This window comes from Pan troglodytes, chromosome 6, assembly GCF_028858775.2.
Source record: "Pan troglodytes isolate AG18354 chromosome 6, NHGRI_mPanTro3-v2.0_pri, whole genome shotgun sequence".
NCBI lineage: Eukaryota > Metazoa > Chordata > Mammalia > Primates > Hominidae > Pan > Pan troglodytes.
The window spans coordinates 52,880,495-52,904,432 of NC_072404.2; the positions used below are offsets into that span (position 1 = coordinate 52,880,495).

At 40.8% G+C, this 23,938-nt stretch overlaps 1 long non-coding RNA gene across 3 annotated transcripts in view; it reads right to left on the bottom strand.

The window, feature by feature from the left end:
* Positions 1 to 23,938, bottom strand: part of LOC107975793 (uncharacterized) — an 83,071-nt gene that overhangs the window by 54,531 nt on the left and 4,602 nt on the right. Inside the window, exon 3 of one of the 3 annotated variants that reach the window (XR_001719259.2) lies at positions 9,229 to 9,822. The exons of 1 other annotated variant lie outside the window; for it this stretch is intronic. This is a non-coding gene — a long non-coding RNA (uncharacterized LOC107975793). Of the gene's footprint in view, positions 1 to 9,228; positions 9,823 to 15,081; positions 23,828 to 23,938 lie in introns of those variants that run through there. One more of the 3 variants, XR_001719258.4, reaches the window with a different exon arrangement.

A 23,938-nucleotide genomic window follows, 5' to 3' on the forward strand; every position in this document is an offset into this window, starting at 1 on the left:
TGTTTACAAAAAAACTTTGCTAGGATATTGGCAGGAACTGCATTCAACTTATAGATTAATTTGAAGTGAACTGACCTTTATAATAAGTTGAGGTTTTGATTCATGAACATGGTATGTCTATTTATTATAGTTAGGTGTTCTTTGATTTATTTCTCTCTTTCTTCTTCTACTCCTCTCTCTTGCTGCGCCTCCTCCTCCTCCTCCTTCTCCTTCCCCTTCTCCTACTCCTTCATCTTCATCTTCTTCTTTTTACAAGACCAGGTCTCCTTCTGCCACCCAGGCTGGAGTGCAGTGGTGCAATCATGACTTACTGTGGCTGCCTCAAATCCCTGAGCTCAACGGATCCTCCTGCCTCAGCCTCCTGAGTAGCTGAGACTACAGGCACATGCCACTGTGCCCAGCTAACTTATTTATTTGCTTTTTTGATAGAGGCAGAGTCTTGCTATGTTGCCCAGGCTGGACTTCTTGGCTTCAAGTCATCCTCCCACCTCGGGCTTCCAAAGTGCTGAGATTACAGGTTGATTTCTTTCATCGACATTTTATAATTTTCACCACACAGATGCTTTATATTACATATTTTGTCAAGTGTATAGCTAAGTATTTCATTCTATTTGGAGAGATTATAGATTATATTTTGTTTTAAGTTTCCATTGCCAGTTATTGTCAGTAAAGTGTGATTTAATTTGTGTGTGTGTGTGGATCTTGCATCTCACAACCTTGTTGAATTCATTTATTACTTCTAAGAATTTTTTAGTAGACCCTTTGGGATTTTCTGTTGACAACCCTGTCATCTGTAAATAGAGTCACTTTTCTTATTTTCTTTCCAACACATATGCCTTTTTTTCTTATCCTTCTTTTATTGACGTATTACCTTATTACTAAAACTTCCAATACTTTATTTAGTAAGAGTTGTGAGAGCAGATATCTTTGTCTCATTCCAGATCTTAAAGGTAAATCATTGTTTTCATTAGCAAGTATGATGTTAGCTGTAGGTATTGTATAGATGCTCTTTTTCAAGTTGAGAGAGTTCCCTGTATTCCTAGCTTGCTGAGAGTTTTTATCATGATGGATGTTGGACATTTTTAAGTGATTTTTCTGAATTATATAATGTTTTTATGTTGGACTTTCTTGCATACTTCAAATAAATTCCACTTGATCACAGTGCATAATTCTCTTTACACACTATTAAACTCAATTTGCTAATAGTTCATTGATAATTTTTGTGCCTAAGTTCATGAAAGATACTGTTGTGGAGTTTACGTGTGTGTGTGTGTGTGTGTGTGCTGTCTTTGTCAGGTTTTCACTTCATAAAGTAACTTGTGAGTGTTTATGCCTCTTCTATTTTTGGAAAAGAATGTATTAAATCGTTGGTCATTCTTCCTTAAATATTTCATAAAATTCTCTTGTACACATATCTGAGCCAGGAAGTTTCTTCTTCGGGAGATTTGGGCAGGAGTCTGTGGGCAGGAGTGGGGAAATCTCCCCCGTCCCTTTTTATTTGCTTGATGTAGTCTACAGGGTTCCCATTTAGTCAGAGATAAGAGTGGGCTTCACTGGCCCCCATCCACTGCTAGGCTGTGTTTTAAGAAACACCAGACCTGGATCCTCTTCTTCTGTTGGCTGAGGAGACATAAGATGCCCTTTCACTATGTCTTTAGTCAGGGCCCCAGACCAGTTTGCCTTCTTCTTACTACCTTTCAGAGCCCTCTTTTGGTTATCTTTGCTATGATTTTCAGTGTTTATCGTTGTACTTAGTTGGGGTGGAGGGAGCAGGGAGAAACAGGTCTAGCAACTTCTCCATTGAAAGCCTCCAGAACACACTTTTGACTTTATAATGTTTTACCATGCAAGACAAAAACGAGAAACTTGGCTATAATTTAATGAAATAACCAATAACATGTTCAGACAGTGCGATCTATTTGCCCCATTTTCTTCAGCAATTATTTTCTGAGTACCCAATGTGTGCCAATAACAGGTCTAGGAATCTGTGTGTGCAGCTATGAACAAGACAGACAGTGTGCCCTTTGGAGCTAATACTTTAGTGGAGAAGCCAGCCCATAAGCAAGCACAAAATATATGTAAAAGATGAATTTTGGGTCATACTGAATGTCATTACGAAAAAAAAACAATTTCAGAAGTTGGTATAAGGCAGGAGCAAGGGGTGAGCAACTGGGTACAAATTTTATATTCTGCCATTTCTCACTGATGAGGCCCATGGACACATCTCACTGTCTCACCATGCTTCAGAAAATGTGATATCCGGCTGGGCGCAGTGGCTCACACTTGTAATCCCAGCACTTTGGGAGGCCGAAGCGGGCGGATCACGAGGTCAGGATATCGAGACCACGGTGAAACCCCGTCTCTACTAAAAATATAAAAAATTAGCCGGGCGTGGCGGCGGGCGCCTGTAGTCCCAGCTATTCGGAGAGGCTGAGGCAGGAGAATGGCGTAAACCCGAGAGGCGGAGCTTCCAGTGAGCTGAGGTCGCGCCACTGCGCTCCAGCCTGGGCGACAGAGCAAGACTCCGTCTCAAAAAAAACAAAAAACAAAAAAAAAAAGAAGAAGAAAATGTGATATCCTTGGGAACTGTACTATGACAGAAATATAAATCCTAAGGTAGCAAAGGTTTGGGTGTCTAATCCTGGCCTTGCCATTTAACAACTATGGAGCTTAGGCAAATCACTTCCTTAACTACAGTTTTCTCTGTAATATGAGTATAATCATGAAACATGATGTGAATATTTCCATAAGTTCTAAAGCATGAGATACAGATTATATTCATTTGAAGCAAGCTGGTAAAATATCATATTGGTATTGGATAGAAAATGTTTAATTCAACACTCTGTGATTTGTTCTAATTAAATATCATCCAATATTTCAGCCACTATACTCCACAGGAATCCTATACATTACCCTAAGGCCAAAGGGTACAGTTATCAAAAATAAAAGTCAGTTTACTTCAATAAAATAATCAAACCTGTATTATTTTGAATGCTTCATTAAAGAAAGACAAATTACACATATAGAATTAATAATATCAAGAAGAAAACTCTATGGGAAGAGCAGGGTCTCAAACATCCTATATGCAGAACACATGCTCGGTTGGTGTGAATATAAGAGTGAGTGAGGCTTAATGCCTCCCTCAAAGAAGGGGAAAAAAGGGGGAAAAAGGGGAAAAGGGGTAATTCGTATTCCTTAAGTTAGGGTTCAGGAAGAAAGACTGGCCTTAGGGAGCCCACAGTGGAAAGGTAAGGTAGGAGTAAACAGAGAGACTAAGGCCAACACAGGCTACATTATCATAGCTTGACCAGTGGGTAAAATGTCTCACCTGGGGATACACAAATGGGAAACAGAAAGGATGAAATTCAAATGCATGTCTGCCAGAAGCCAAGAACTGTATTCTTTCTCCTTGCAACTCAATAGAAGAGAAAAGAACAAGCAAAACTATCTGTATAAGTAACAATAATGTAAGATGTAGTGGTTGGTGGCGTAAGAAAGTGATGCTATTACACTTTACCTATGTCTGCTCCTGGAAAACTGCAAATGTGGTACATATACACCATAGAATAATAGGCAGCCATAAAAAAAAGAATGAGGTCATGTCCGTTGCAGGGATATGGATGAAGCCAGAGGCCATTATCCTTAGCAAACTAATGGAGGATCAGAAAACCAAATACTGCATGTTCTCATTTATAAGTGGGAGCTAAATGATGAGAACACCTGAACATATAGAGGGGAACAACACACACTGGGGCCTATCAGAGAGTGGAGGGTGGGACAAGGGAGAGGATCAGGAAAGATAACTAATAGGTAATAGACTTAATACCCAGGTAATGAAATAATCTGCACACCAATCCCCCCATGACACACGTTTACCTATGCAACAAACCTGCACATGTACCCCTGAACTTAAAACTTAAATAGATAAATAAATAAATAAATAAAATTGTCACCATGGAAAGAAAGTCCTCCATCCACCCTTCTTGTTCCAGAAAATGGCTCATTGTGTTCCTGGAAATGAACATTCTTCTGTGACCCCACTGACCAAACTAGACACAATGCCTGCTAAAGTGACTTAACCAACTTTAGTCAGGACCTCCTTCCCCAGGTCCCTAAACTTTGGCCCACTCAGCTTTGAACATTGGAATGAGAAACAGACCCTCTTTAATAACCTCTCCCAACAATTGGCTGATCTCAGGGAAATACATTCCCTGATCAACTGTTCAATCACTTGCTCATCCTACGTACCCACGTCAGGTTCTTTCAAGCCTTATTAATCCTCCCTGTAAAAGACAGCTCCCTTCTGCCTGACCTTTAAGACTCTGCAGACCTTATAATCAAAATCTTTCCTATTCAAATGGCTCCCCACTCCTACCACAATTGCTCACTCCCCCTATTGTAACAGTTCCCTTCTCCCATTACAATAGTCCCTCCACCTATTTTAATAATCCCCTTTCTCTTTTGCAACAATCCTCTTGAATATGGTTTTTTGTTGTCTAAGACTGGATTTAATTTTTATTTGATGAAAGTTATAAGGTAGAGCTAAGAACACACCCAAACAGCAGGGCCAGGAAGGTGAAAGGAAGCACTTGAATTTTAGCGAGAACTGAAGACATTTCCCTGGAGAAACCAAAGGAAAATGCTTTGGCAGATAGGTGTGATTGTACATGGGGATGAGTTTTGAAGCTGTTGTAAATGGTTAGTGAGAACGTTCAGGAGGCTTGATTTTCAGGTTTGTAAGGGAGCAGTAAGGGCTGACCACTGCAGTGACAAAGGGCCAGGACATCTTGGCAGAACCAGTCTTTACTAAAAATTAGAAATAAGTAAGAATCAGTTAAATGCTTGAAATATCCAACAGTACATCTAATGATGCAGCAGCACTGCAAACAATGTAGTGGAGTCTACTGGAAATTTTCCCCACTAGGTGAATGTTTTCAGTAGTTAAATGAACACATGCAGAGAAAGAGATGCATGAAAAGAAACGAACAAATATTGACAAATAAGGTAATTCAATACCACAATAACAAAAATCACATTTGTACTTAAACGTAAAATGGATATTGCCTGGCCTAAATGTTTGTGTACCCCTAAAATTCATATGCTAAAATTCTAACTGTTTAGCTGATGATATTCGGTGGTGGGGTGTTTTAGAGGTGACTAGTTCGTAAGGGCTTTGCCTAGATACGTAAATATCTAAAAAGTGGAAGCAGTTTTGAAAGGGAGTAATTGGCAGAGGCTGGAAGCCTTTTCAGGTGTATGCTAGAAAAGCCTGTATTGCTGTAAATGACACAGCACAGGCCATGGTCTCATCCGACCAGGGAGCACAAGTGGTAAATATAGGTGGCATTATGTGGGGCCATCTCCACCAGTACACAGAGTGCATGAGTCATAAGATCATAGTGGCCTCCACCCAGATTTTGAAGATGGAACTTCCGGGAGCTTTGGGTGGATGATCCAGGCAGAGGGACACCACGAGGATGGGGTTACCAGAGAGAGCCCCCACTAAAGCAATGCCCAATGGAGCCGTAGGGGCAGGACCAACCTCACAGTGGGATTAGTCCCCTTCTAAAAGAGACTTCAGAGAGCTGCCTTGCCTTTTCCACCATATGAGGACACAGGGAGAATACTCAGTCTATGAACCAGGAAGCAGGCCCTCATTAGACATCAAATCTGTCTGTGTCTTCATCTAGGACTTCCCAGGCTCCAGAACTGTGGGAAATAAGTCTCTGTTGTTTGTAAGCCACCCAGTCTTTGGTATTTTCTTATCGTAGCCCAAACAAATTAAAAAGAAAATTGGTGCCAAGAAGTGGGCATGCTGCTGCAACAAATACCTAAAACATGGACGCAGTTTTGGAACTGGGTAATAGGTAGAGGCTGGAAGAGTTTTGAAGCATATGCTAGAAAAGCCTGTATTGCTGTTAATGAACTGTAAAGGGCAATTTTGGTGAGGGTGCAGAAGAGGAGTGCTGTAGAGAAAGCCTCAGCCTTCTTAGAGATTACTGAAGTGGTTAAGAATGGAATGTTAGTAGAAATATGGTCAGTAAAGATCATTCTGATGAGGTCTCAGACAGAAAAGAGAAACATATTATTGGGAACTGGAGGAAAGGCGATCCTTGCTATGAAGCCACAGATAATTTGGTTTACTCATGTTTGTGTCCTTGTGTTTTGTAGAAGATAGAACTTTGAAGCAATGATATAGGATATTTGGCTGAAGAAATGTCTAAACAAAGTGTTCAAGGTATGGCTTAGCTTCTTTTAAGGTCTTCTAATAAAATGTGAGAAGTGAGAAATGATTTAAAAATGAAATTTTAATTAATTTAATTATTTTACTTTTAATGTTTTAGAGACAGGGTCTCACTCTTTCACTCACCAGAGTGTGGTTCCAGCCTGGAAGAGTCACAGGCACCCAGCTGCAACCAATGAGAGTTGTGACTTGGGCTGCACCAGCAAAGGTCTGAGGGTGGGGATGCCTGGAGCATTCAGGGCCAACGCCATCCCCAGTGCATCCAGAAGATGGGATATTGAGTCAAAGAAGGTTATTCTTGAGCTTTACGATTTCATGTTGTTTGCCCTGTTGGATTTTGGACTTGGAACTTGTTAACCCTTTATTTTTTTCTCTCTTTTGGAATGAGAATGCCTATCCGATGTCCACCCCACCATTGTATTTTGGAAGCACATAACTTGTTTGATTTCACAGATTCGCAGCTGGAGAGCAGCTTAACTCAGGAAGAATAGTTCCTGGAGTCTCACCCGTATCTGATTTAGATGACGCTTCAATGAGAATTTGGACTTAGACTTTAAAGTTGTTGCTGGAATGAGTTACGACATGGGGGCTATCAAGATGAAATAAATGCATTTTGCATGTAAAAAGAACATGCATACTGGGGAGCCAGGGATGGAATGCTATGATTTGACTATTTGTATCCCCTAAAAATTCACCAATCACCAATATGAAATATTAGAAGTTGGGGCCTTTGGGAGGTAATTAGGTCATGAAGGCAGAGCCCTCATGAATGGAAGATGAATTAGCACCTTTATAAAAGCAGCCCCAGAGAGTTGCCTTGCCCCTTCCACCACGTGAGTACATCGCAAGAAGGTGCTGCCTATGAACCCTCACCAGGGGAAATGAGCCCTCACCAGACACCCAAACCAAACTGCTGGCATCTTGATCTTGGACTTCCCAGCCTCCAGAACTCTGAGAAGTAAATTTCTGTTGTTTATAAGCCACTTAGTTTACGGTATTTTCTTAGAGACACCCAAATGGACTAAGGCAGATATATTTGTGAAGAAGGGAAACATTTAAAAACGATAATAAAATAAATGAAAAATAATTTTTAAAATAATAGCTTTTTTTAAAACAAGAAAAGAATCAAATATTAAGAATGGAGCAAATAGCAGCAAGTCTTAAAGAGAAGAATGTAGCTTCTAAGAGAAAGAGTTTTAGGAAGGCAAGGAGGAATTTGCTCCATATTTGTCATCCAGACTGTCATCCAAATACACATTCTTTCTTTTCAGTGTAACCCTCTTTAATTTGGAATAAAATTTAAAAAAAAAACATATTTTGCCAAAAAACATTCCACCAATCAATTTTTGCTTCTGAAATCTTGAATAAAATCTGGATCTTTTCATATTTAGTTATTTGTTTTTGGCAAAACATAACTTCTATTTAAAATAGAATATTTAAAGAAACATTAAAAAGCTCAAAAAAGTTAAAGTTTTCCTTAAATTAGTAAGCTCATTCAAGTGCAAATAAATAAGAAAAACGTAACTGAAGTTTTGCTTTATGTCACATTTCTTTAAAATTTCAGGGAAGGAATGAATTCAGGCATATTGATTAGTGTAACACAAATCCCGAAAATAATGAATCCTGAAAGATTTTAAATGCATCCATATATGCTATTATATTGAGAAGAAGGCTATCTATACTTAAATTACGTGTTGTAGATTTTGAAATTTTGTATATCTAGTTTTCTTTTAACTCTTCAAAATGAGTACCAGTAGGATGAAATAAAATAAATATGAATTAATGGAGATAGAGGGCATGGGAAATATCTTATTTCTAAATATTCTATGTTGATCTTTTTCAAATCTGCCTTAACATGTGTGTCTCTGCTCATCATCATATTTTCAATATCCATAATTTGTTTAGCCAAACACATTTATTTCATATTCTGTATTTAAAAATGACAAAATCTGACTTTTCCACAGCTATCATTCTATGAATTGATGTTTCTCTTGACACTTGCTTATGGTGATTTCTTTCTTCCTCCTTATAATTTTTTTAATTGTAAAACCATATTCTTTAAAATTCTATGTGTAAAAATCCTGTGAATCTTGTAAGGCCAATGTCTTCCTTCGAAGAGAATATGTTTTTTACCAAGAAACTACTAGCACAGGACAATCTTAAATTGAATTTTAGTTTAGTTTTCAGGGTGCACAGAGAATGAATGTAGGCACTAGCCTACACAAAATCAGAATGGAATTTCTTGATGACTTATTTTTTTCCCCACCCGGTTTGAAAGTCAAGACCAAATCAAGCATGCATCCCATATCTCCCTCTGAAGGGTGGACCATTTCTATAACTTGACCCCTGCAACTGTTACTCTTCTGGCAGCCTGGCCTGTACAGGGTATCTGGTTTCTCATTCTACTCAGGCAAGTCTTGGGTTTTTCTTGCCTCCCTCCCCCTCCTCCTCTCCCTCCACCTCCTCCTCCTCTTCCTGTACTCCTCCTCTCCCTCCACCTCTTCCTCCTCCTCCTCTACTCCTCCTCTCCCTCCACCTCCTCCTCCCCCTCTACTCCTCCTCTCCCTCCACCTCTTCCTCCTCTACTCCTTCTCTCCCTCCACCTCCTCCTCCCCCTCTACTCCTCCTCTCCCTCCACCTCCTCCTCCCCCTCTACTCCTCCTCTCCCTCCACCTCTTCCTCCTCCTCCTCTACTCCTCCTCTCCCTCCACCTCCTCCTCCCCCTCTACTCCTCCTCTCCCTCCACCTCTTCCTCCTCCTCCTCTACTCCTCCTCTCCCTCCACCTCCTCCTCCTCTACTCCTCCTCTCCCTCCACCTCCTCCTCCCCCTCTACTCCTCCTCTACCTCCACCTCCTCCTCTTCCCCCTCTACTCCTCCTCTTCCTCCACCTCCTCCTCCTCTACTTCTCCTCTCTTTACTCCTCTCCTCCTCCTCTCCCTCCTCTCCTCCTCTTCCTCCTCCACCTCTTCGTCTGCTTCTTCTTCTCTCTCTCTCTGTCTCTCTTTCTCTCTCTCCACCCCCCCATTCTGGAATGATTATATTCCTTCTCATGGCTTTGGAGATAGGGCCATGTGTATAGCATGTTAACCCAGAATCAAGAGTTCTTACTAAAGTAAACTCCCAGCACTGTTCACATTTCACCACCCTAGATCCTATTTTTCTCATCGCCTTTAGCATCTGAGGATTTACTTAACATTCCCACCTATTCAGACATTATTTTAAAATAAGCATGTGTATTTCACAAGTATTTTAGGTATTCTGTACTAGCAGTGTTTTCACATGTCCAGTCTACCACATCTTTGCACAATGTTCATCCTTTTAATCTTTTTGTGTCCACTGTCCTATAGGAAGTGTTCTTGCCAAAGCAGCAATTACTTCCATGCTACTAAATCCATGAAACTTTTCTAGACTTCCTGGCAGAATTCGACACAGTTGTCCAATAGCACTTTCTCAGAGCATTCTCTTGGATTTCTCTGAGGCTTCTCTTGCACTTCATGGCACAACATTTCCGCTTGTCTACCTTCTATATCTCTGGTTGTTCCTCTTTTGTCTGTGAGTGGAGACCCTCTTTCTTTACCTGATAGTAAAGTTCATAAAGAATGATAAATAATGCTCATAAAGATCATAATTATATTATAAGGGCATAAGTAAACTCTTGGAGCTTTCCTTCTCCTCCTCCTCCTCCTCTACTCCTCCTCTCCCTCCACCTCCTCCTCCTCCTCCACTTCTCTTCTCCTTACTCCTCTCCTCCTCTCCCTCCTCCTCCTCTTCTTCTTCTTCTCCTCCTCCTCCTCTTCTTCTTCTTCTCTCTCTCTTTCTCTCTCTCTCTCCACCCCCCATTCTTGAATGATTATATTCCTTCTCATGGGTTTGGAGATAGGGCCTTTAAGGATGAGACTAACTTAAAATGAGGTTGTTAGGGTGGGCCCTAATCTAATATCACTGGTATCCTTATAACAAGAGGAGATTTGGGCACACATAGAGACACAGAAATGGGCGAGCAAAGAGGAATGACCATGTGAAGACACAGAGAAAAGACGACCATCTGCATTCCATGGCCAGAGGCCTCAGAAGGAGCCAACACTGCCCACACCTTGATCTCAGAATTCCAGCCTCCAGAACTATGCGAAAATAAATTTATGTTGTTTAAGCCACACAGTCTGTGCTATTTTGTTATGGCAGCCGGAGCTGACTAACACAAGGTCCAACTGTCTATTTGACATCTACATTGGAGATCCCTCCGGCATCTCAAAACAAACTTGCCTCAAACTGAGCTTCTCCCAAACCTGTTCTTTCTCAATCTTTGGCAGAGGAGTAGACAATGGAAGAGTGATATTATTCCGCCTTTAAAAAAAGGTATATCCTGCCATTTGACACAGCATGGATGGTCCTGGAGGACATTATGCTAAGTGAAATAAGCCAGACACAGAAAGAAAAATACCACATAATTGCACTTACGTGTGGAATCTAACAGAGTTGATCTCAGAGACAGAGAGTAGAATAGAGGTTACCACAGGTAAGGAGGTAGGAGAAGGTGAGATGTATGTTGAAGAGCATAGAGTTGCAGCTGTGTAGGAGGAATAAGTCTAGGAATCTGATGTACAGGAGGACTATAGTTCATAATACTGTATTGCATTCTGGCGCTCTTACCACACTCACATACAAAGGGTAACTCTGTGAGAAGATGGAGAAGTTAATTTGCTTAACTGTAGTAATCATTTCCGTGTGTCTAGGTATTTTAAAACATCATGTTGTGAACCTTAAAAATATACGGTAAATTAGAAGTAAAAAAAGATCCTCTCCCTATTAAATGTCCCCACCATTCAACTATGTGACCAAAATTAAAAACCAGGAGTAATTCTTACTCTGCTTACTCTCCATTCAGTGTTAGCAAACCCTGACAATTATTTCTCAAATATTTATTTGCATTGCTACCATTATGGTTCAAGTCACTGTTATTTCTTGCCTGGCCTAGTAAATAAGCCCATACATTACCACTTTGCTTCCATTCTTCTTTCACTACAGCATGTTCTCCACTCAGCAGCTAGAGTGACCTGGTTAAGGATTTTGTGCAGCCTTTCTATTGTCCTCCAAGGGAAAGTTGGTCCAAATTTTCTATCCTGACATCATGTTCAAATCCAGAGTCCCAACATAGTGACTTTTTACCTCTTTTCCTTCTGTCTTTTGACTTTGCCTCTGTCTTCATCTCCTCCTTATCTCTTTCCAGTGATATACTTCTTAGAAATTTAATTTCCCCATTACACCAAATTCCTAGGCTGAGGATGTTCCTGATCAGCACTCTTGGCGATGGGGATGGGTTAGTCTTGGTCATGGATCCGTCAGCCTCAAAAGTGAGCATGAGCTTCAGTACTTCTGGAAGCAACAGGGGACTTGTCCCTGAAGTATTCTCCCCTAGTATTCAAGTCCTGGATGCTTTGAAGTCTGACACATGGACTTCACAGGTACGGGGACCTTGTAATTGAAGGCAAAGGGAGAGGAGGAAACATGCTTTTCTGCCCCTGTTCTCCTCTTCCTCTTTTGTCTTCCTATGTTTTACCCCCACTACACTTCCTGACTGCTATCCCTTTCTATAACAGTCCTACATGGAAATAATGCTTCCCTTGCCTACCTTTGCACTACACTAGGAGGCAAGGGAGGGTTAGAAATATGCCTCGATCATCCAGTTGTCCTCAGGCTTCAGCACTGAGCACAGACCTTGATGATAAGCACCACAACATGTGCTTAAGGATTTTTTGTTCACTTGAAAACGATGCCTTGACAAAATTTAAGGATTTCTGCAAGATTAAAAATACTGCCAGGCATGAAGTCAAGCTCACAACGCAGTGCCAGATTAGAGAAGAAGAGCAGTCTTCTGAGCATGCAAACCACAGGGCTGCACACAGACCCCAGCTTACCCTTCTTACCCTTCCATGGTCCAGCCCCTGCATGAATGGGGACCCTCCCTGCCTGTGCCTCGAGCCGCTTGCAGGGCCAAGTGGCTGTGGGATTTAACACTCATACAGCACTCTTTATACAAAGGGGCCTTTTACTTAACAACTCCTGGAAGCTGCTCGGGGGCCCCATAAAACTCCTTGCACAAAGGAAGAAACTGAGAAAGAGGATGAGTAACATGTCACAATCACACTGCTGATAAGGGGTTGATCACAAATTCAAGCTCTGGCCATCTGGCTCCTGTGACTATGCTGTCAGCCACTATTCTACGGGGTGTCATAAATCCACCAACTCACAGCCCCAGGAGTGGAGCTTCGAGATCCCCTGGCCTCACTCGCCTCAGCACTGCTGAGCGAGGAGATCAAGATCTTAATTGATCCAGGCACTTAATTAACTCTTCTGTTACTTGCCTTTCAAGACAGGCTTACAGATGGAATGACTGCACTATTATTACCAGCTGACCCATTCTATAAGACAAGGGCGGGCCTGAGGTCATTTCCCATCTCATGCCCCTTGCTGTACACATCACACATTCTTTGTCCAGAGAAGGTTATGAGAGTAAATCAGAATAGGATTTATAAATAGTAATAAATAAGTAAATGAAATATCTTTAAAATATTAGGATGTTCACCTAGAAGCAAAACTATTTTAACTTTTATTTATAGAATAAGTTAATCTAGAAAAAAACAATATGGAAAAATGGCTGATCTATCAGAAAGTTTAAAAAATATATTTGAAAAGTTTTTCTATTTTTTCTAGATTGTCTATGAAACGAGAAAATTAAATTACATATAACTCTTCTGAAATCGTTAACCCCCCTGCAACTGAGTTAGATGGAAGGAAAGAACCCTTGGGCACTTCACAGCTCATGCTGTGTAAGGATCTCAATGTGTAAATAAATTCCCGACAAACCCTCATATCAGCAATCAAGTCTTTGTTCACATATCAATAAACTGAAGTGTACAATTGAGTTTACACTCCACATATAAACCGTATCCAGGACACAATTAACAAAATAACAAGAAGTAAACCACAGAGTTCTTGAAGTGTTTAAGAATTACAGGAACTTCCTAAGAAAGAAACAAAAATATTATGCTTTGTAAAACATCACTAAAAGTTGCTTTTAGAGTTGTTTTGTTTGGTGCGTAAACGTGATAATATTTTAATTCTGAAGACGTTGGCTCAAATCCTAAGTGTGACTGAGTTGCAAAATTTTTAATGAAGAGGTTCTGCATAAGGCTGCCTACCCTGTACCTGTGTGAACCACAGTGAAAATGGGGAGAGAGGGTGCATGCAGCTCATAGGTGCTGGGCACTTACTACAGGCCAACCGTTGAAAACTTGTCCCCACATAAGTAAGTCAAATGAAATGTCTTGGTTGCACTATTTACATTAATGTCAATATGAACAAGAAGGCAGAGATCATGAGTATGGGGATTAGGCACTCCCTAAAGCATCCTGTCTTGCTCCCCCTTCTTTAGCATGGTAAGCATTTGTGCCAGGACTGCTGGAGTTTTTGTTTTGAGTGATTTTAACAGGCACTCCATGAGGCATACTTTTTTCGTTCATCAACTCATGTTGAGTACCAGCGGGTGTTGTGCACAGTGCGCTTATAAATAAGCTGGTGCTCAAAGACCTTGTATGATCTTCTGAAGGTCACACAGCTAGCGGAGCAATGAGAAACTGATCTCAGATAGTATTGACTGACTGTGTCTCCATCCTCAATTTCGTATGCGGAAATCCTGACCCCCAATATGATGGCATTAGGAGGTGAGGCTTTTGGGAGGTGATTAGGTCATTAGGATGGAGCCCGACTAATGGTATTAGCGCCTTTATAAAAGGGTCCCCAGAAAGCCCTCTCACCTTCTTTCTACCACATGAGGACACAGCCAGAAGATGGCAGTCTACAAAGTGGAAGAAAACCCTCACCAGAAACCGACCCTGCGGACTCCCTGATCTCGGATTTCCAGCCTCCAGAACTGTGAGAAACAAACATCTGTGGTTTATAAGCCACCCTGTCTAGATTACTTTATTACAACAGCTTGAACTGGTTGAGATCATCTGACTTCAAATTATGTGCTCTTTAGGCTACTGCAGAGAACCGTTAAGCAATGTCAACTTTAAATGAGTGCATGTGATAGAAGTCATTGATCATGGTATTAGGAAAAGCTGCTCAAGAAGCTGTGAAAGACTCTGGTACCCCCAAAAAGGTCTCCCTGGCATGTAGGATTGAGCAGCACAGGAAGCCATTCAAGAAGACAAGGCTTTCTGGGAGGGATGACCCCCTTGCCGGAGTCTCTGCTGACCAATATGCACAGGCATTGCTTTCCATTACGGCATTTCCAATCCGCAAAGCTTCCCCTGCCTTTGCCCGACCTCTGCCCATGTTCAGCAGTGATGCGCCATGAGAAAACAATGGCCTTGCCCAGGAAATTTCTGGTCGCGACCCTTTGGGAGAGTTGTGAAAAGCTGTCTGACCACAGTGGTTTTCTATGGCAAGTAAAAACTAGAATGCTGTGGAAAATGCCAAGAGAAGAAATCCAGAAAAAGTTGCAGACAGAACTTCTGACTTAGGGGAAAAATATTGGGAATTGCCAACAACATATCTGGGAAATGGGCCACTTAGTTTGAAGCCTCAGACACAACAAATGCCTGGGAGAACTTAGACCAACCCCATGAAACAGGACCAGATCGTTCACACGGGAACAAGCCTGCGGCCACTGCTCCTGGGAGCTGTGCTCACTCGTGGCAACATCAGGGAAACATTCTGCACGATTCAGAAAGGCTTGGAAGGAAATTTCACTACGATCAAGAATGTACTGTTCTTTGAGCTATTTCCTTTAACAACTTGGAAGAAATAATAATTAATATAAACAGTAGCCACTGGACTGGGCTGGATGCAGGAGAAACGAGGGCAGGTTTTGCAGCCAAAAGATTCAGCTTCATGCACCAGTTTTCCTCAACTGTTCTCTATGAACAAGTCATTAATGAGCAAGCCATTAAAGCTCTCTCAGCCTCAGTTTTCTCATCTGTAACATAAGCAGATACTTGCATTGCAGGGCTATGAATTAGCTTAAATTCCCTATGGGTATAGAAATAATGCTTGTGCTTCCTCATTATTCTAAATAGCTTTATAATTTGCAATTATATGATTCTCAAAGACCTAGAAGAAATAATAATCGAAACTAAGAAGGGGGACCAAGAAGAAATTTCTAGTCTCCAAAGTGATTTTAGTCACTAGGAGTTCAAAACATTAAATTCACCTATATTTTTTAAAAACATAAAAACTCTTCCATAATATAATAGAACATCAAAAAACACTTATTTTTCCAAGCAAACTTAACCCTGATATCAAACTATAACCAATGTAGACCAGAAAGGAAAACCTGTAGAACCAGTCTCACAAAATAGTGATTGAGATGCTAAATTAATAGTAAATAGAATTCAAACATCAAGACTAGGAACAAAATGACATTTTGCCTAACACAAAGAAGAATACCCATTTCAAAGCTGTTGCTCTTAACTTGGAAACATTAGATGATTCCCACTAATGTGAAGAATATGAGAGAAAGAGAGACATGCCCAATGCCACCATGATGATTCAACACTGTTGAGGAAGTTATTGTCATATAGTGGGACATTAAATATCAATGTTTGACTGGAAAAAAATAAAACAATTTATCTGTATATTTGATTATATAGATAAAAATACAAAGATAAGAACTGAAAACATTTTGGGGACAGATCAGAATCACAGGAAACAGCAGCAATGACAAGTTCTTGGATGTCCTGGAGGCCCCCTAAGAACACATCCAGTGGGACTCGACAGCAAACCTAAAAACCACAGACTATGTGCCCAGCAAAACAGATAAGCCCTGACACAGAAGCAGGAGAGGACACTGTCCAACATAGCAGAGCCCTGAGCCAGGGAAACAAGAGAGGAGAGGGCGTTCTTGAAGGGCCTGGGAAGCAGAGAACCCACCATCTATCAGTTTCTCTTTGGAGAAACGGGGTGCAGGCCTGCCAAGAGCAGTCCAAAGGAATGAGGTTCCCTGCTCGGATATGTGGGTGAAATGAGAGACGTCCCTACCATTCAGATGGGCTACTGCAGTCCCTGCCTGTGAATCCTGCAATCTCACAAATCAGTGACACTCAGGACAATGCCAGAAGACACTGAGCCAAGGCCTCTGGGAGTAGGAGCCCAGTGGAGCCCACCAGGGAAAGTGGCGGACAAGAAAGTCTAGATTAAAACAAAATTGACTAGCACTGAATGATCGTGAAAATGGAGAGGAGAGTACAGAGTGCTCTGAGCTCTAGCAACTCTCATAAACGGGGGGCTCATGGGAGGGCTCCGGGAAGGTCAAACTGGCTCTCAGATGCCTTGTGGCATTCACTGAGAATAAAAGGAAGGGAGCCAAGACATGAGGAGGTAGAAGCACTAGTTATTTTCAACACTGTTCATAGTAGAAAATTATAGTCATCCCCAGACAAACCATGACAGAGAGAGCTCAGAGATAGCAGACCCATCTAGAAGGAACACTAAATGAAGTCCTTCAAGTGAAAAGGAAAGGACCCCAGAAAGACAGCAGTCCAAACCACAAAGAGAAGAAGAGCACCATCAGGAGTTATGCAGGTACATCCAACGGACTGAAAAAATGTGTAGATGTTTTTCTCTTCATAAGTATGTGCTTTAGAAAGCATAAGATTGCTTAAAATATTCCTAATGATTATTACATGGTATTGTTGGGTTTATAATACATAGGTGTATTGTATATACATCTATCACTATAATAGAGCATTGAGGGAAAGGAAATGGAATGCATTGAGCATCCTCATTCAGCATAGAGCACATCAGATGCAGACTCTCACAGCCGCACGTGGCAGAAGGCAGCAGTAGCAGATGTCACTGCCGTAGCATCAGTACACCACCAAGAGCAGCAGCAAGAACAGAAGCCAAGCCAGTGCCTCTGAGCCCCAAGAGGCAAGTAGGCATCTCCCACGATTGGAAAGCTTTTCCTTTTAGCCAAAAACATATGGCAGGCATTAAATGAGAAGTGACTGAGAGCAGGTACCACCCTCTTATTATTGACAATTTGTCCACATTTGAATTACTGTAGCAACTGTTGATGTTTCCCAGATATAAGAAGCTAATAGCATCTCAGAATTATTGCACAAGCTTGGGGTTGTCAGGCGCATACCTGGACCACAACAGAAGCTGATCTCTGGTTCACACAGGAAAAGGGCTCCCACAGGGCCTCAAGGAGGGCCAGGGTATCGAGGTCCTCTTCTTATCATGAGGTGTTCATTGATTCAGCCTGGGCTGACCATATTGTGCAGATAAACATTTAAGACTCAAGATCATGGGGTTCCACTGAGGTCATTCTTTTCTTTCTTTCTTTCTTTCTTTCATCTTTCTTCTTTCTCTTTCTTCTTTTTTTCTTCCTTCCTTTCTTCCTTTCTTTCTTTCTATTTCTCTTGTCTTCATTAAGTCTTAAATTAAACCCTCTTCCAATTGTGGTTATGGGTAGACATGTGGGCCCAGAGGTTGCTTCGTGATGCCTAAATCATAAGTCCAGAAAGAGCCTGATCTTTTTTTTTTTTTTTTTTTTAAGGTGGAGTTTCACTCTTGTCACCCAGTCTGCAGTGCAATGGTGCAATCTCGGCTCACTGCAACCTCCGCCTCCTCAGTTAAAGCAATTGTCCTGCCTCAGCCTCCCTAGTAGCTAGGATTACAGACATGCCCCACCACGCCCAGCTAATTTTTTGTATTTTTAGCAGAGATAGGGTTTTGCCATGTTGGCCAGGCTGGTCTCAAACTCCTGACCTCAGGTGATCTGCCCACCTCGGCCTCCCAAAGTGCTGGGATTACAGGCATGAGCCACTGCACCTGGCCAAGAGCCTGACCTTTACCTGGGCCATGCAGGGACCCACAATGAGGCCCAAGATCTCCCCGGTAAAGAGCCTGATCTTTACCGGGGGGATCCTGGGCCTTGCTGTGTGTTCCTATTTTTAGTTTTGTTATGAAGCCAGGCATCATAAAGTACATGAAATGGACATATCTTCATTGAAAGATTTGTAAAAATTTGGTAATTTTTTATTTTGTTCTTTTGGTTCTGTTTCACTTAAAATCCAATAAAAATGATACTAAAGTCTAGTTTGATATTTTATGCTCCCCCAAGTGTTTTCCTTGATAGCTCATGGGAAGCATATTCTGTGGTATGGCACACCAGCCGCTCCTGACACTCAGTGCTGTGGAGGGGCTGCTGTGTCGGGGGCTGCCTCATCCTCTCTTCTCCACCACCCCTGACACTTGCAGACACAGGGAAGTCACAGGCTCCCTGATTCCCCTGGGGTGTCACCGAGGCCCAGCATGGGTAACGCACGTGGATCTATAAGTCAAGTGGCAGACCGCGATGTTTCTACTCTCAGTCCAGCACTTGTCTTCCCTCTCACATTTAAACTGAGCATTTGATTTGAGAGGTCACGCAATTTTAAAACTTATCTGAAGACATAGACAAAGTCTCATAAATATTTTCTCCTATTTTTAATCGGCAAATTAAAAGTTTAGATTTTCTTTTTAGTTCTATGACTGCCATGGACCAAAAGTGCCCTCACGTCCTGAGAGAGTTAACTCGCCTTGCTGATCAGGAAACCACCTGCAGTGGGCTTGCGGCCGATGAGAAACTGGCTTTGATCCCCACAGAGGGCTGCCTTACTACATGCAAATGTTGGATGTTGGCAGGATACTGGGCTTGGAGCATGGGCAGGATCTTGGAACCCTGACTCTGAGATCTGTGGAGCCCCTAACTTCCTGACTCCATACTCAGTGATCTAACAGCCTGACCTGGGCAGCTTTGGGGAAAGTACTAGAGGACTTCAGGCTCTGAAGAATAAGGTAAGCATGCAATGTCCTTTCTTCTGCCTGAAGAATGAATACTGCCAGATGTGACGGATTCACCCAAAGGCAGCTTCTTCAACTAGTCTTCTTGAAGAAAGGAAGATTTGACTGTAGGTGAGCTATTTCTTCAATTAAGACTTAAAAAAATAAACAGTCTGAATTAGTGCATTTTAATGGAAACTGGTAGATTCTATTATTTGGGCAGAGTGATAATTGGCATCATATTGTAGGAAAGTAAAAAGGCATCACTCAAGTTCATTTTCAAACATGAAAAACCAGGTTAATTTGTCAACGGCATAATGCTTAGCCACTTAGAGATTCAGATTGCAGCTCCTGCATTTTATGGTCATTTTACTTTAATTAAAAACTGAATCTGAGAGGATAGAACAATTTTCCTTGAATTTTTTCCTATCTGGTGTTGGCTTCCCAATCACTGGCTGTGTGCTAATGTGGCTGATTCCAGGCCTGTTGACCACCAATGCACCTCTGATCTCTCTCCTCATCTGTAAAGTGGACATTCTATTAGAACCTACTTCACAAGGGCGCTCTAAAAATTAAATTGAAGAACTACATGATGAACATTTGCTGAGGGCTTGCACACCATAAGCAGTTGCCAAATTTCAGTCCTCATTCTCTCCTCTCTACACTCCTGGCACTTCAAGACACAGGGAAGTCAGAGGCTCTCTGGTTCCCCTGGGGAGTCACCAAGGCCCAGCGTGGGTGAAGGACTTGCTAACAGCCACCTGAAGCCCACATTTTATTTCCTATGCTCTGTGATCAGGCCTCTTGCAATGATATTACAGCTGCTTTGTATGCCCTCCCCCACACACACACAAAAAATTGTTTGAGAAAAGACAGAGGCAACTTTGTATGACTCTAATCTTTGCTCCACTTAAAAATCCCAGCTAGTCTCTGTGTGTTAAGATAAACTCTCCTGGAAGGCGTCTGAAGGAAAAGCAAATATTTTGACCATTAAAAGAACTTCTAAATAACAAATGTCAAAGACAGGGCATGTGTTAGGCAACTTTACTTATCTCAGGGTTTGCAGGCTACTTTGCTTCACTTTTTCAGTCTGTTTATAAGTGATTATATTATAGGGATCTTTGACAATAAGATTTGGTCAGCAAAGAGGCAATAATAAGATGCATATGAAAGTCTCCCTTAAATAGAATTGATGTCTGGCTAAAATTAACTGCAATGTTTTAAATGTGTCTTCTGTTGGAACCTTTATACAGGGTAGGTTGTGTAAAGGAAAGGGCAGTTTAGTGTGGGAGAAGCCTATTTTAAGGACAATATTCTGCAGGTAATTTGAGATAGTCCTGAGCATGTTTACCATCTTCATCACTCAGGTCTGTATTTTCAGAGGGTTTTGGCTGCCTCGTATAAACAGCCATTGACATTTTAAATGAATATTTATAGAATTCAGCTTAATTGCCTACTTAGAATGATAGAATTTAGTCATTCCACAAAGATAATGAGGGTTTAATGTACTGCAGGAATTGACCACATTAATTCATTCAAGCCATTCTCTGAACACTTCCTCGCTCCTGCTATGTGCCAGGCATTCCTCTATGAATTGGAAGATGCCCAACAGAATAATCTATGTCCCTGATACTTGAATCTAATTTTAATATAAGCTGTAGCTAAGAGTTTTTAAATGTGTACTATGTGTGAGGCACTGTGCTAATTTATTTCTCAACACATTCCTGTGAAGTTGATGTATATGTTTTTCTGTATTACAGATAAGGAAACTGAGTCACAAAGTGTTTGTCTCCTGGCCCTCATCACCCAGCTCATGATTGGGTTATACTTTTAGGCTGCCTTGAATGTCAACACCACAACAGGAAGTGTGGAGGTGAGCACTTCCATCTACACTTCTCATGTATTTCTTAGAAAACATAGATGCCAATTAACGTCATGTCATCTGTCCTAGATGAGTTACAGTAAGTTGGTATGATTTCTGTGCGTTTTCTAAGATTTTTGCCACTTCTTAGTTGTTTATGTTATTTAGTTCCAATTTCATTTTTTAAAAAACTGGAGTTTTACCTACTTTTGTCTCGCAGGTGGTGGCACTTCTCTTTTGCCCACCAAGAAAAAGAGAGGGGGAAAGACAGAAAGAGAGGGAGAGAGATACAGAAAGAGAGAGAGGGAGAGAATAAGCACACACACTTAAACCTGAGTACTAGATATCCCTCTATTTTTTGTTCCTTTCCTCACATCAAGAATGGAATGTCTCTTGGGCTTCTATGGTGCTTAATCCTCTTCTATCCCTCATTTCATTACTGTCTACCTCCAAATCTGTATTTATTTATTATGCAGGTCAAGATATAGATAATTTTATTTTGCTTTCTCCTTTTAAACCAGGCCCTATGGGCTTTGTCTTTCATTTATAAAATGGCATATCAAAGCACTATGATGAACACGTGGATTTCTATTTCAAAGTGGAAGGAAGTCTGCCAAGGAGGATGGAAGCACCAATAATTAGTTACATGTCAAATAGAATTTGAGTTGTTCTGGTTCCGCTGAGGTAAATATTAATCCCCACCTTAGACTCAGTGCCTTGCCCAGGATCCAGCCAGGAGGAGGGAAAGGCAAGACCTGAGTCCACATATTCCCACTCTTAGCACAGGCCTCCTTACAGCTCCTCCTCCCCACTAAGATGCCCATCTTTGAGTATACAAAAAACAGAATGAATAATGGTGCAAATCCACAAAACACATAGAAACAGAAATAAAAATGCAATTTATAAATGCTAAGAAAAAGGAAATACTTAGGTGTAAACCTAGCAAACATGTACAGGACTAGTATGTTGAAAACTACAAAATGCTGATGAAATAAATCAAAAAAAACCTAAATGAATGAAGACCATACCATGTTCATGGATTGGAAAATTCAGTATAGTAACGATGAAAATTCCCCCCAAATCAGCTTACAGTCTTAATGCAATTTCTATTAAAATCTTTGCAAAGTGTTTTATACATATAGACAAGTTTATTCTAAAATGTATATGGGCCAGGCACGGTGGCTCACACCTGTAATCCCAGCACTTTTGGAGGCCGAGGCAGGTGGATCACAAATTCAAGAGATCAAGACCATCCTGACCAACATGGTGAAACCCCATCTCTACTAAAAACACAAAAATTAGCTGGGCATGGTGGCGCACTCCTGTAGTCCCAGCTACTTGGGAGGCTAAGGCAGGAGAATCTCTTTAACCAGAGAGGTAGAGGTTGCAGGGAGCCAAGATCGTGCCACTGCACTCCAGCCTGGCGACAGAGTAAGACTCTGGCTAAAAAAAAAAACAAAACTGTATATGAACAGGTACAGACCCTGAAAGTAAAAATAATCTTGACAAAGAATAATAAAGTGAAGGAAGCTTTCTTCCTGATATTAAGGTTTATCATACCATTACATAATCAAGACAGTGTGGTATTGGTAGCAGATTTAACACAGATCAATAGAACATGATGTTCAACATCATTAGCTTTCGGAAAATGCAAATCAAAATCACAATGATATATCACTACACACCCATTAGGATGGCTATAATTAAAAAGATGGATTATGACAAGTATTAGTGAGGATATAGAGAAACTGAAGCTCTTAAACATTGCTGGTGGGAATAAAAAATGGTGCAACCACAAGGAAAAAGAGTTTACAATTTTTTTTAAACATTAAACATAAATTTAGGATCTAGCAATTGTACTCCACACCAAAAAGAAATGAAAACATGAACACACAAAACTTGTATGCAAACAATCAGAGTAGCGTTAGTCATAATAGCTAAAAAGGGAAACAATCCAAATGTCCATTAACTGGTGAATAGATAAACAAAATAAGATAAGGTATATACATTCAATGAAATGTAATGGAATACTATTTAACAACAAAATAGAAATGGGTTACTGATGCATGTAACAATATGGATGATCCTCTAAAACATTTTGCTAGATGTCAAACACAAAACCACATGTTATATAATTCTTTTTACAACAAATGACAAGAAAAGGTGAATAGAGATATACTGCCACCAAGCACAGGGTTTATTTGTAAGGTATCAGAAGTACTGTAAAACACTCGTGTTTAGATTGTTCTGATGGTTGCACAACTCCATAAATTCACTAAAATCATCACATTGTACACTTGGATGTACAAAATGGGTGAATTTTTTGGCAAGTAAATTATGTCTCAACAAATCTATTTTTTTAAATCAACTTATTACAGTTTTCTGTCAAAAGGTAGTACAATATCTTGAGGAAAAAGTGCCTTTTCTAATTCTCAGAAGGGTTGCATGAATCATTGGAATGTGAGGGTGAAAGAGTCAGTTAAGAACCAGATCACAAAGAGCCCTGTTGGCCACATTGTATCATATGGGCTTCCTTCTTCAGGCCATGGGAAACAATTCATGGTTTTTAGGCCAAGGATGGGCCTGATGAGAGCATTGATTTAAAAAACTAATTTGAGCATAAATACAAACACGAAGGATGGATTCAAAGATAAATTTATAAATGTAAGCCCCATAAAAAATGGTTTATTATGAATTATTGACAATGCATCTAATATGCACACAAGCACACACACACACACACACACACACACACGCACACTACCCTAACACTTTTTTTAGTTTCTGAAAGTTCACTGGATTGCTGGATTTGAAGCCAAAGGACATACAATTGAATCTTCTCCTTCTATGATTACCAGCTGCAGGGCCTTGGAAATGTTCCTCAATCTTACTGTAAAATGAAGATAAGAGTTGTGCATTTGTGGAGAGAATATCAGATCATGAAAAACAGAGGTTTTAAGTAGAAGCGTCCTTCCATGTATGTCCCCTACATCTTGTGCTT